This window comes from Elephantulus edwardii, unplaced genomic scaffold, assembly GCF_000299155.1.
Source record: "Elephantulus edwardii isolate Elephantulus edwardi_28Jun2011 unplaced genomic scaffold, EleEdw1.0 scaffold00114, whole genome shotgun sequence".
In the NCBI taxonomy this organism is placed as follows: domain Eukaryota; kingdom Metazoa; phylum Chordata; class Mammalia; order Macroscelidea; family Macroscelididae; genus Elephantulus; species Elephantulus edwardii.
Genome location: NW_006399864.1, coordinates 268,030 through 280,328, shown reverse-complemented (window position 1 = coordinate 280,328; position 12,299 = coordinate 268,030). Strand labels below are relative to the sequence as shown.

General features: G+C 38.5%; 1 pseudogene; it reads left to right on the top strand.

The window, feature by feature from the left end:
• Positions 1–1,212: 1,212 nt before the first annotated feature.
• On the top strand, positions 1,213–1,584 carry LOC102866237 (annotated as a pseudogene).
• Positions 1,585–12,299: the final 10,715 nt, after the last annotated feature.

The window sequence follows — 12,299 nt, the reverse complement described above, 5'->3', positions numbered from 1 at the left end:
TCCATTTTCCGGACAAGGTGTTTCACATGGCACCATGACTACATGGAGCATCAGGAAAGAAAACGCACACTGGGGAAAAGTCAAGATCCTCCACAGTCTCCCTAAATCACTATGCTGAGGTCACTGATGATTTGTATGATTACGTGTTTCTTTTTCTTTTTTTCTTATATTTAACACAACATTTTCCAATTCAGCATTTTTGAGGCATACAATTTACTGATGACAGTTATACACTAATAATGTTGATGAACATTTTCTCTCTCTCTCTCAAGAAAGAGGGTTGTTTTGTTTTGTGTTACACCCTGCAAAATATAGAGTTCAAAGGATTGGTTCTTTCAAACAGAAGTCCCTATTTTGGTATCAACTCAACCTGTTCGCCTGGCTTACTGGATGAAATGCATATGAACACACAAGCCAGATGTCTCTTACAGAATCCTCAGGTTAGTTATTTATATTGTTGTTGTTGTTGTTGTTGTTGTTGTTGTTGTTGTTGTGTCCCATCGAGTCAACTATGAATCATAGCAACCCTACGCACAATAGCTCTGAACTCTGCTCTACCCTGAGCCAATTCTACTGTCTCTGACACACCAACCCTTATTACACTAGTTATTGTGCAAATCCATCTCTCATTTGAGGTCTTCCTTTCTTGTGCTGTTCCTCAACCCTTCCAAGCATGGTATTCTTCTCCTAAAACTGATCCCTACGGGCTATTTGTCCAAAGAATGTGAGACAGAGCTTCAAAATCCTTGCCACCAAGTAGCATCTGGATTTCACCCTTTCCAGGACAGACCTGTTAGTCTTCTTGGAAGTCTACGGTATGTTCAAGATTCTTTTCGGCACCACAACTCAAAGGCATCAATTCTTCTGTCATCCTCGGTCATTGTCCAGCTCTCTTATGCATTCCAAATAATTGCAAAGACCATGCCCTAGAGCATTGTACTTTAGTCACTAGACTGACATTATTGTTCTTCAGCACTCTGGAGTGCTCCCTGACAGCAGATTTTCCTAAGGCAACTCATCTTTTGATTTCCTGACCACTGATGTCAAGAGTGTTGACTGTGGATCTGAGCAAGCTGAAATGAAAAATCTCAACACAAAACAAATTATATAGGTTAGTAGGTTCATATTAAGTTTTAAAAATAACTTTCGGGGACCCGCCCCAGGGTGGCGAGTTTTGCTATTTCTTTTCCTTACTTGGGACTTTTTGTCTCAATGGCCCGCTATGAGGAAGTACCCGTGATGGGCTTCAAGGAATTCAACCAGGCCGTAGAGCAGCACAATGGCAAGACCATTTTCGCCTACTTTACGGGTTCTAAGGACGCCGAAGGGAAAAGTTGGTGCCCTGACTGTGTGCAAGCTGAACCAGTCGTTCGAGAGGGCCTGAAGCATATTCATGAAGGATGTGTTTTCATCTACTGCCAAGTAGGAGAAAAGCCTTACTGGAAAGATCCCAACAATGACTTCAGAAAAAAGCTGAAAGTAACCGCAGTGCCTACACTACTTAAATATGGAACACCTCAAAAACTGGTGGAATCTGAGTGTCTTCAGGCCAGCCTTGTGGAAATGATGTTCTCTGAAGAGTAAGATATAGTAATGACAATGGTATCTTAATCTTGCTCTAGAAACTGTGTACTTATTAAATAAACAATGATGGGGGAAAAAATAACTTTCAAGAAACTAATATATTTTAATTTTTCATAAACAACATCATAAAACTGATTTTATCAGAAAATAATAACATTTAAGTTTGGGTGTCAATGGCTTTGATAATATGCAATATGGTAGCCTTGTTGTTATATGACATCAAGTCACCAGTGAACCATGATGACACTATGTACAATAGTTCTGAACCCTGCCCAATAGTAGGTCAGTCTCACTGATTCTGACACACCTACCCTTATTACCCCTATTATGTGTCAGTCCATCTCACCCAGAATCTTTCTCTCCTTTGTTGTGCCTTCACCCTTTCACGCATGATGTCCTTCTTCAAGGACTGGTCCCTCCTGGCCACATGCCCAAAGTACATAAAATGAAGCTTTAAATTCCTTGTCTCCACAGAGAAACTTGATTTTACCTTCTCCAATACAGACCTGTTAGCATGTAATTCCAAAGACCATGCCCTGGATCAAGCACACCTTAGTCTCTACACTGACATCATTGTTCTTTAGTACTTTGGAGAAGTCTCTGACAGCAGACTTCCCCAGTGTAATTCATCTTGTGATTTCCTGATTTCAGATGCCAAGACTGTTGATTGTGGAACTGAAAAAACTGAAATTCTTAACAACCTCAATGTCTTCTCCATCGATCACGGTGCTACCAATTAGCCCAGAGGGGAGAATCTTTGTCTTATTGATGTCTTCTTCAGTCCATATTGAAGACTACAATCCTTGACCTTCTGCAGCAAATGCTCCAGGTCTCCTCAGTCAGCAAGCAAGGTTGTGTCATCTCGTACCACAGGTTATTGATAAGTCTTCCTTCAATCTTTATTCCACATTCCTTCTCATAAAGACCAGCTTCCCAAATTGTCTGTTTTGCATATAGACTGAAAAAAGTACGGAGACAGGATACATCCCTGACCCACACTTTCCCTGATTTTGAACTATACGGTTCTTTCTTGCTCAGTTCTGAGGACTACTTCTGGTAGGAGTACAGGTTTTGCATGAGCACATTTAAGTGTTCTGGGATTCCCATTCTTCTCAAGGTTACCCATAATTTGTTGTGATCCATCCCAGCTCTTGGCTCTGCCTGGGATCTCTTACACATGAAGGATGTTGGTTCAATTTTTTTTTTTTTAGGCTGAATCCTTTTCTCTTGCCTGGATGTAGGAGCCATGATCATCTGACTGCTGAGGGCAATGAAATAGATCTAAGGATCTACTAAGTTTAGCCTGTCATCCTTTACAACCCCCCTCACACCACTGCCTTCAGACAAGCAGAATGCCGCCAACTCCTACCTTCTCCTAAATCCTGACAAGTGGATTTACCTTGTTGTTAGGTATTTCTCCTTCCTACTCATCTTGGTTGGTGTTAGGTTTTTAGCTTTCTGTGCTATGCTAAGTCAATTATCCTGTGTTCTTGTTTATGTACGAGATGTTATAAAGAAAACAGAGAATAAGCAAAAATGTAACAAATGTCTATATATGATGAGTGCTTCTACTATTCTATCACCAACTCTAACTATTCTAGTCATTGATAGGTATTCAGTTTACTTTATAATGTCACTTTTTCAAATGTGAATAAGCTATCAAGACAGAAGCAAGGAAAAGCAGAAAAGAAAAACAGAAAGAGCAGAAGAAAACAGAAGAAGCTATCGCCAATAAAACAAAGTAGGTCAATATAAACAAAACCAAGGTATTCTTTGAAATCATCAAAATTAAAAGTAGGAACAGAAATGATATATTTAAATATAGGAGCTGGAATATAAAATATAGAACATCTAACAGAAGATAAAACAAGAATAGAAGAAAAAGAACAATTAGAGAAAAGACTTAATCAAGATATTTCAATAATATATAACGGGAGCACCAGAAATGGAAAACAAAAACCTGAGGAAATTACGAAGGAAATGCTCCACATACAACAGAACTAAAATAAAGGAGTCTTCAGATGGAAAAGGGCTCACTAATTATATACTCACAACTGGATGAAACAACAATGTATGTGTGTGTGTGAGAGAGAGAGAGAGAGACAGAGAGAGTTCACCAGGACAAAGTTAAAAAAAAAAATCTCAAAAATTGTCAAAGGATATGTTTCTTCAAATAAAACAGAATGCAAAATGTGATGGAGGAAGGATGAGTATTTTGCTTTCAAAAGATATATATTCAATATTTAAGAATGAAAGTTGATGAGTCAAGATCTTAGTTTGGCACCAAAGCTCAGTTATTACTTGAAAATTAGAAAGATATTGAATCCTGGCACAGAAACAAACTAAATTAGAAAGGATGTGATTAAAAACAACTTAAATTTAATCAGGATTTCAAGCACCAGTCAGAAAGATTTGATTCAATCAATTTTCCTGCAAGACTAATTAAAAATTAATATATAATCATGCAGCCAAAGAATTTTGCTTATTAAAACACCAGATATTTTATACTAGAGTTGTTATTATTTCTTATGAAGAAGTAAATAATATTTTATATTTTCGGTGGTAGTGTGGTAGTCATAACTGAGATTAATGTTAGACCACTAGTAAATATTATAAGTTTTGAAGATAAATCATACATGTGACTGGAATCAGAAGGAAAGCCGTATCAACTAAATAATATTTAATTACAATTTTAATTATGTATATATTTATCTGTATACTGACTTAGAAATATTAAAGTACTAATATTAACATTAAATATTAAATATATTAAAAATATAAACAGTATCTTTTAATTTAGTAGGTTTATAATCTGCCTACCATCTATTCTGTTGTTTTTAATTAGCTAGTATCTAACTATTCCAATTATGGTGACTATTAATAGATTTTCTGGATGATTAAATGAAATGAAATATATTTCCAGCTTCCTGGCAGACAGTAAGTATTCAACTGTTTGTACTCTTTTTTCCTACAAATGTTAAATATATTTATTTTAATATACTATTCATGAAGATATCAAATGCCATGATGATTTCCTATTGTGGAAAGAGTTTGGTGGAGCTCACAGTTGTAAAACAGGTTGGGAAGCAGGAGTGGCATCCACATCCTAAACCACATGCCTCTGGAAACTCTATGAACTTGGAGAAACAAAAATACCTGTGGAAAGGCATTAGGTCTTTTGTTCATGGAGTCACTATGAGTTGACCTCAACTTGACGGCAATCAACAACAATATTAAAAGAATTCCTAAGCTAAACAATAAAGAAAACTTAAACATTGGGTTAATTTATTCTAGGATTTTCTTTTCATATTTTCAATTTAGAACAAAACAGTTAAACTTTCCCTCTTTCCTTTATCTTCTCTTATATTTTTAATTTATAGGGTTTACTCTTGTCTTATACTTTGCTATTATATGAATCATAATGAATTATGGATAACGTTGAAAAGAATGGAAATCCTAGAACACTTAACCATCTCATAAGGAACCTGCACATGAAGTAAGAAGTAGTCATTCAAATAGAACAAGAGGTTATTGAATCGTTTAAAATTGGGAAAGGTAAGGAAGGGAGCTCTGGTGGCCTAGAGGCAAGAAGCTGCGCTGCAATCCCAAAGGCGCACGGTTTGAATCCACCAGATGTTGTGCTGGAGAAAAAGAGGCAATCTCCTCCAGTGTCAGCTGGATCAGATTAGACAATACACAACAACAACAATAACAAACAAACAAACAAAATAATAATAAAATAGGCAAGCTCTGGTAGTCTAGTGGCAAGAAGCTGCACTGCAATTCCAGAGGTGTGAAGTTTGAATCCACCAGATGCTCTGCTTTAAAAGGAGAGACAATCTCCTCCTGTACCAGTCAGATCTGATTTGATGGAACACACACACAAAAAATTAAAACATTTAAAAATATATAAAATCAGGAAACGTATGGGTAAAGGTTGTATCCTTTCACCATACATATTCAATCTGTATGCTGAGCAAATAATGTAAGAAGATGGTACTGCCAGGAATAGATGAGCCTAAAACTGAAGTTCAAACTTGACTCATTCAAGTCCCTGCAAATTTCAAAGCATAAATTGATGTTCTATTATTTTTCTATTGGTTGAATACTGTGAGGAATAAAAACCTGAAAACAGATTATTAACACAATCCTTTTTCTTTTTATTAACTTTTATAATATTTTGCATGAATGTTACTGAGCATACTGGTTTTCCATTCACCAGATCATACACATTAAGTTTTGGGACATTAATTACCATCTTCACAATTGTGGCAATGCTCTTCACTCTTTACTTTTTTTTCAGTTCGTCTCACATTCACCCTTCTTTCCTATACCTTTCTTCTTTTGAAGCTGGGCAAATGATGCTCTTTTGATCTTGTATGGTAGATTATTCTCAGAAGTATGTTTGTAATCAGGATGGGTGTGTCAGAGGCAGTGCGATTGGCGCAGGATAGAGCAGGGTTTAGGGCTGTTGTACATAGGGTCGCTATGAGTCATAAACGACTCGACGGCACATAACAACAACAACAACGTTTGTAATGTATTTTTCATAACTAGTCCATTTTCAAGCTGAGAGAACTGAAAACCAAATTTAAGACCTGTGTCGCAATATTGAAAGATGCTGTGGGCAATATATTGAATGACTCAGAAAGCATAAAAAGAAGATGGAGAGAAAACATAGGATCACTGTACCCAAAAGAACTGACCCTGAAAAATCTGAGTAAGTACCATATGCACAGGAGTCAGTGGTAATGAAGGAATAAGTAGAAGCTGCATTGAAGGCATTGGCAAAAAATAAGGGCCCAGGAATCGATGGGATACCAATTGCTTTGTTTCAATGAACAGATGCAGCCTTGGATACACTCACCAGTTTATGCCAAGAAATTTGGAGGCTAATGGATTGGAAGAGATCCATACTTATTCCCAATCCCAAGAAAAGTGATCTAACTGAATGTGGAAACTACTGAACAATATAATTAATGTCACATTCAAGAAAAATACTGATGAAGATCATTCAAAAACCATCTAAAACAGTACATAGACAGGGAAATTCCAGAAGTTCAAGGAGGATTCAGAAGAGGCTTTGGTACCAGGGATATCATTGCTGATTTCAGATGGATCCTGGCTGAAAGCAAGAAATACCAGAAGATTATCTATTTGTGTTTTATTAACTATGCAAAGACATTTGACTGTGTGGTTCATAATAAGTTGTGGCCAACACTGAGAAGAATGGGAGCACCTGATTGTCTTTATGTGGAACCTACACCTGGATTTGCAGGCTGTTGTTCAAATAGAGCAGAGGAACATTGCATGGTTTAAAATTGAGAAGGGAGTGCATCAGAGTTGTATTCTCTCTGCATACCTATTCAATCTGTATGCTGAGCAAAGTAACTGAGAAGCTGGATTCTATGAGGAGGAGTGTGGCATCAGGATTGGAGGGGGAGACTCATCAATAAACTCTATTATGCAGATGACACAACCATGCTTGCTGAAAGTGAAGACTTGGAATACTTGGTGCAGAAGATCAAGAAATGCCAACTCTGGTATGGATTGCAGCTCAATATCAGGAAAAGAAAGATTCTTACCACTGAATCAATAGGCAGCATCATGATGGATGAAGAAGAGACTGAATCTGTCAACAGCTTCATCTTGCTTGGATCCATAATTAAAACCCTTGGTAGCAGCCGTTAGGAAATAAGGAGACACACTGCACTGGGAAAATCTGCAGTTAGGGACCTCTCCAAATTATGGAGGAGTAGTGAAGTCAGTTTGACGAGTAAGGTGCGTCTGATTCAGGTCACAGTCTTTCCAATTACTTGCTATGCATCTGAGAGCCAGACAATGAATAAGGATGACAGGAAAAAGAACTGACACTTTTAAGCTGTGGTGTTAGAGAAGAGCACTGAACAGCCCATGAACGGCCAACAGAACAAACAACTATGTCTTGGAAAGACTGCAGCAGGAGTGCTCTTTGGGAGGCAAGAATGATGAGGCTTCGTCTCACATACTTTGGTCATGTTGCTTAGGAGGGTCTATTCCTTGGAGAAGAACATGATACTGGGAAGGGTGGAGGGTCAGTGAAGGAGAGGAAGCCTCTCAACTAAGTGGACCGACACAAAGACTGCTGCAATGGGCTCTTCTGTATCAGAAAGTGTGAGGATGGCGCAGGACAGAACAGGGTTCAGATCTTTTGTTCATAGGGCTGCTATGAGTAATATTCAACTCGACAGCACCTAACAACAACAACAATTCTTTCTATAAGATGGAAGTCATCCTCCATTTACAGAAGAATCAATTTTGTAAGTAGTGAACTCAATAGGTAAGTATAGCTGAAATATAAAGTAGCTGAAAATTCTTTTTTATTGAGACAATTTCATCAGTAATAAGCATTGCTTCCTAAAGTCCTATAGCTCCAGCTGGGTCTGTTGGTTGCATTTGGGAGTGATCTAATACTATACTGAAAATTAAGGCTTCTGGGTTATAATCCCAGCTCTCTAATGACCCTACTTTGCCAATCATATCTTTTTTTAAAAAAATGCAAAGCTATTTCCTTTTACAGCAAAAAAGGTCTGACTCACTTTGAAATATTTCGGTTCTAAATCTAAATTATTTAATCTCTAACCAAGACACAAAAAAGAAAAAGAAGGCACATGAAAAGAGTATCATTGTCCACCATGTTTCTGCAGGGAACCCCTGGAAGGAAGCCCTACCATGAGGCTGTTCTTCCATAGTGGAAAAAAAAGCACTAGGACATATTGTTCCAAACCTCAATTCAATTGAACCCTTTTAAAAGGAGATCTTAGAGATTCTTTTCTCGGTATCTGTACTAACAACTTTTATGAAAGAGTAACAGAATCATTGCTGTATTTCCTAGCAGGCTACATTTGGATCTGTCTCTTCAATGCCTGCACAGCACAGTCCTTATGCCACTGATGAATCACAGAATGCCTTCGGTTGAAAATTTGTAGAACATCATGAAAATAATGACTAACAGTGCATTTCTTGTTGCAAATGGCTCAGATTGTGAAAACAATCCTGTTTTATGAACACACTAAATGAAAAATCTGGGCAGGAAAGGAAGAATTGTATATCTTAAATAGAAATACGATAAGATTTAGGGGAAGAGTCTTGTAGGATGATTACTGGGGCTAACCCACTCTATCCCAAAGAAGTAGTTCACAGGACAAACAGATTTAGACACAAATCTTCAGTCCATGTGGAAAGAAGATAAGAAGGCCCAAATAATACAAGATATTGGATGGAAGGAACCGATGTTGAGCCAATCTAGGACAAGGCTCAGACAAAAGGGATGAAGGTTAAGATCCAACTAAAATCCCAAAGAGTTATGGAGAATATTTAAAAGACCAGGAACTAACCTTTCCAAAGAGCTATAATAAATTTTGTCAAATTAATCCACACATTGTTAATCTTTTCATACAGTCTTCTCCCAAACTTTATGCTACAAATATAATAAATTACTCATACTTCTCAAACAAGGCCTACATTTTCTTCCTGCAGCTCCGTTTTTGTCTATGAATTTTGTTACGTACAGCCCATTTCTTCCTCGACCTCTGAAAAGATTCCACTCATTAGTCTCAAAATAGGCAAGAACTCAACTCTCCAATTCTTCAAGTACCAACTTTTCTCTGTGCTGCAAAGTGCCTTGTGCACGCCTCTCCAACACATCCAGCTCTTCCTTAAAACTATGACCTAACTTCACTCATGCTCTATACCACAGTCTACATTCCTTTCTCATTGTGCAGAAAACATACATCACGAAACACACACCATCTCAAAAATGTTTGCATACCTCAGTGACACTGATTATATTCTCCATATTGTGCAACCAGTCTATTTTCAAATCACTTCAGCACCAAGGACATGAACTCAGCATCTCCTACTAAAAATCCCCCTTCCTTCCTCCCTCCCTCCCTCTGAACCCTGGTAACTACTCACTTTCTATTCTCCAGTAACACTAATTATCCAGTGGTCTCTATATATTTGCTTCTTTCATGTAAGTGGATCACACACAATAGTCGTCCTTGTGTGACTGACTTGATTTGCTCAGCACAACGCTTCCAAAATCCACACACATGTTGTGGTAAATGTCAGAACTCAATTTTTATTCATGGCCGAACAGCATCACATTCTGCGTATTTACTGCATTTTGTTTTAGTCGATTGATCTATCAATGGTTACTGCCATCATTCCCACCTTTTGACTATTGTGAAAAGACTGCATTGAACACTGAAGTACAGGCCAATACCTATTTTTTAAGAGCAAAGACTCTGTGTCCTCAAATCCTTCTATCACTAGGACACGGTGTTTGTAAATGGAAAGTTAAGGAGTCGTCAAGTACATGGCATGGTTCCCAGCAAAGATAGATTCTCAGAAGGTTATCTGCTGACAGAGAGAAATGTTTTTGTTATGTGCTGTCGAGTCGCTTGCGACTCATAGCGACCCTGTGTACAACGGCCCTAAACTCTGCTCTGTCCTGTGCCAATCACACTGTCTCCGACACACCCATCCTAATTACCCCAGTCACTGAATCAATCCACCTCATAGAGGGTCTTCCCCGCCTGCGCTGTCCCTCCACCCTCCCAAGCATGATGTCCCTCTCCAAGGACCGGTCCCTCCTTACAACATGTCCAAAGTATGTTAGACGGAGCCTCAGAATCCTTGCCTCCAAGGAGCTGCCTGGTTTAACCCTCTCCAGGATGAACCTGTTTGTCTTCTTAAGAGTCCATGGTAGCCTCACTAGTCTTCCCCAGTACCACAGCTCAAAGGCATCAATTCTCCTTCTATCCTCCCTAGTCATTGTCCAACTCTCTGATGAATAACAAGTGATTGCAAAGACCATTGTCTATATCAGATGCACCTTAGTCTCCTCCAGGGTGACTCCACTGCTATTCAGTCCTTTTGAGACGTCCCTAACAGCAGACTTTCCCATGGCAATACTCCTTTTAATTTCCTGGCTGCTGTTGCCAAGAGTGTTGATTGTGGAGCCAAGCAAACTAAAGCCGTGAACAATCTCAATCTCTTCACCATTCATCCTGATGCACCCAATTGGCCCAGTGGTGAGAATCTTTGTCTTCTTGACATTGAGCCTCAATCCGTACTGAAGGGTGCAGTCCTTGACCCTCTGCACCAAGCGCTTCAGGAAAAATAGATGGAGTAAATTTTGTAGTATGTTGCTGTTGTTGAGTACTGTCAAGTCACAACTGCCTCACAGCAGACCCTCCCACGCGTTTTCAGAGGTAGGTAGTTAATAGCACAAGAGGAGATTACCTATCCATCTACTGCAAAGCATCTCGTAGATTCAAACCATTGTCATCAAGATTGTAGTGCAGTTTCTTATCACTAGCCCATCAGCGCTCCCTAAATTTTATTGTACACAAATCACAATTCAATGTCATTAATAGAATAAACATAAACAACGTCAGGAGATAGAAAGAGAAGAAGCAGAGTTATAGCTACAAAGCAGTTCTGTTCACAACATAGGCTGCACTGTCCGTTGGCTCCAGAGTGAAATGAAGTAGATGAGAGCTGTAACCAAGACATCATGGGCACAGAGCTGCATTAGTGAGAAAGAAACTTTCATGGTTCTAAAGTACAGAGATTTAGAGGTTGTGACTTTTCCTGACTCATAATTTAAATGCATCATTTTTGGTAAAGTAGATGCTCAACAAAAATTAGGACAATGTTCCAGGAGCTGGATTGGTTTGGTTGCTAAAATAATGGATCCAGACACGTCAACATTTACAAAGCTAGTGCAGAAACAGGCAATGTTTTACTCTGCTCCGCAGTAAGTTTGCTATGAGTTAGAACTATTTTGACAGAAACTAACAACACACATGTGAAGTATTCGATCTTAATATTACATTGTAGACATACATGGACACACAACCCACACACATGTACATAAACACATCCTTCTCATGTTTTGTTTTTTTGGGGAAGAGAGTTTATTAGCCTAAGTAGGTTCATGAAGGTTCTTATCCTTCTTGCAACTAACAAAGTTGTTTGTGTTCCTTTGTCTTGCTCAGAAGAGTGCTCCTTTCCATAAAACAACGAATATGAATGTCATTTGACACTCCAGATCAAATCAGCCATGTGTATAGTCAATGTGCATGTATTTCTGGTTCTGTTCATTGATCTTTGCACCATCTTCTCATCTATTATTTCTCATCTTTATGCAACATTGCATCAAACACAGGTACTATAAAGACAGAAACTGTATTCATCACGACTGCCTCATCGTGTAAGGACTTTTTTTGCCCTGACTTATTTGATGAGCACCAGCAAGCATACTCGAATTCACAGGCCATCAGCAATCTAAGACAGAAGAATACATTTTGAAGAAAAGATTTTGTTACCCACCTACCAAATTTTATTACAATATTTCTTTGCAAGGTTTATACTTGGTCCACGGCCTGGTAACTGCCTCCCATGGTAATAAATTTAATGTATCTGCATGGGATATAGTCTGCCAGGAAAGATCTATTCTCCATGTGAGGCATCTGCTCTGTATTCATTAAGCACCTCAACCAGGTTTTGTTTATTTGCTTCATCTTGCAGATTTCTCCCAATTCCTTCGCCAACGTGTTCTTAGAAAAAGACTTGCACATCTCCAGAAAAGCAGTCTCAACGTCTAACTACATTGAAACATAAGATTGGCAGCTGAATAGTCAGACATTGCGTTGCCAACCCAATGG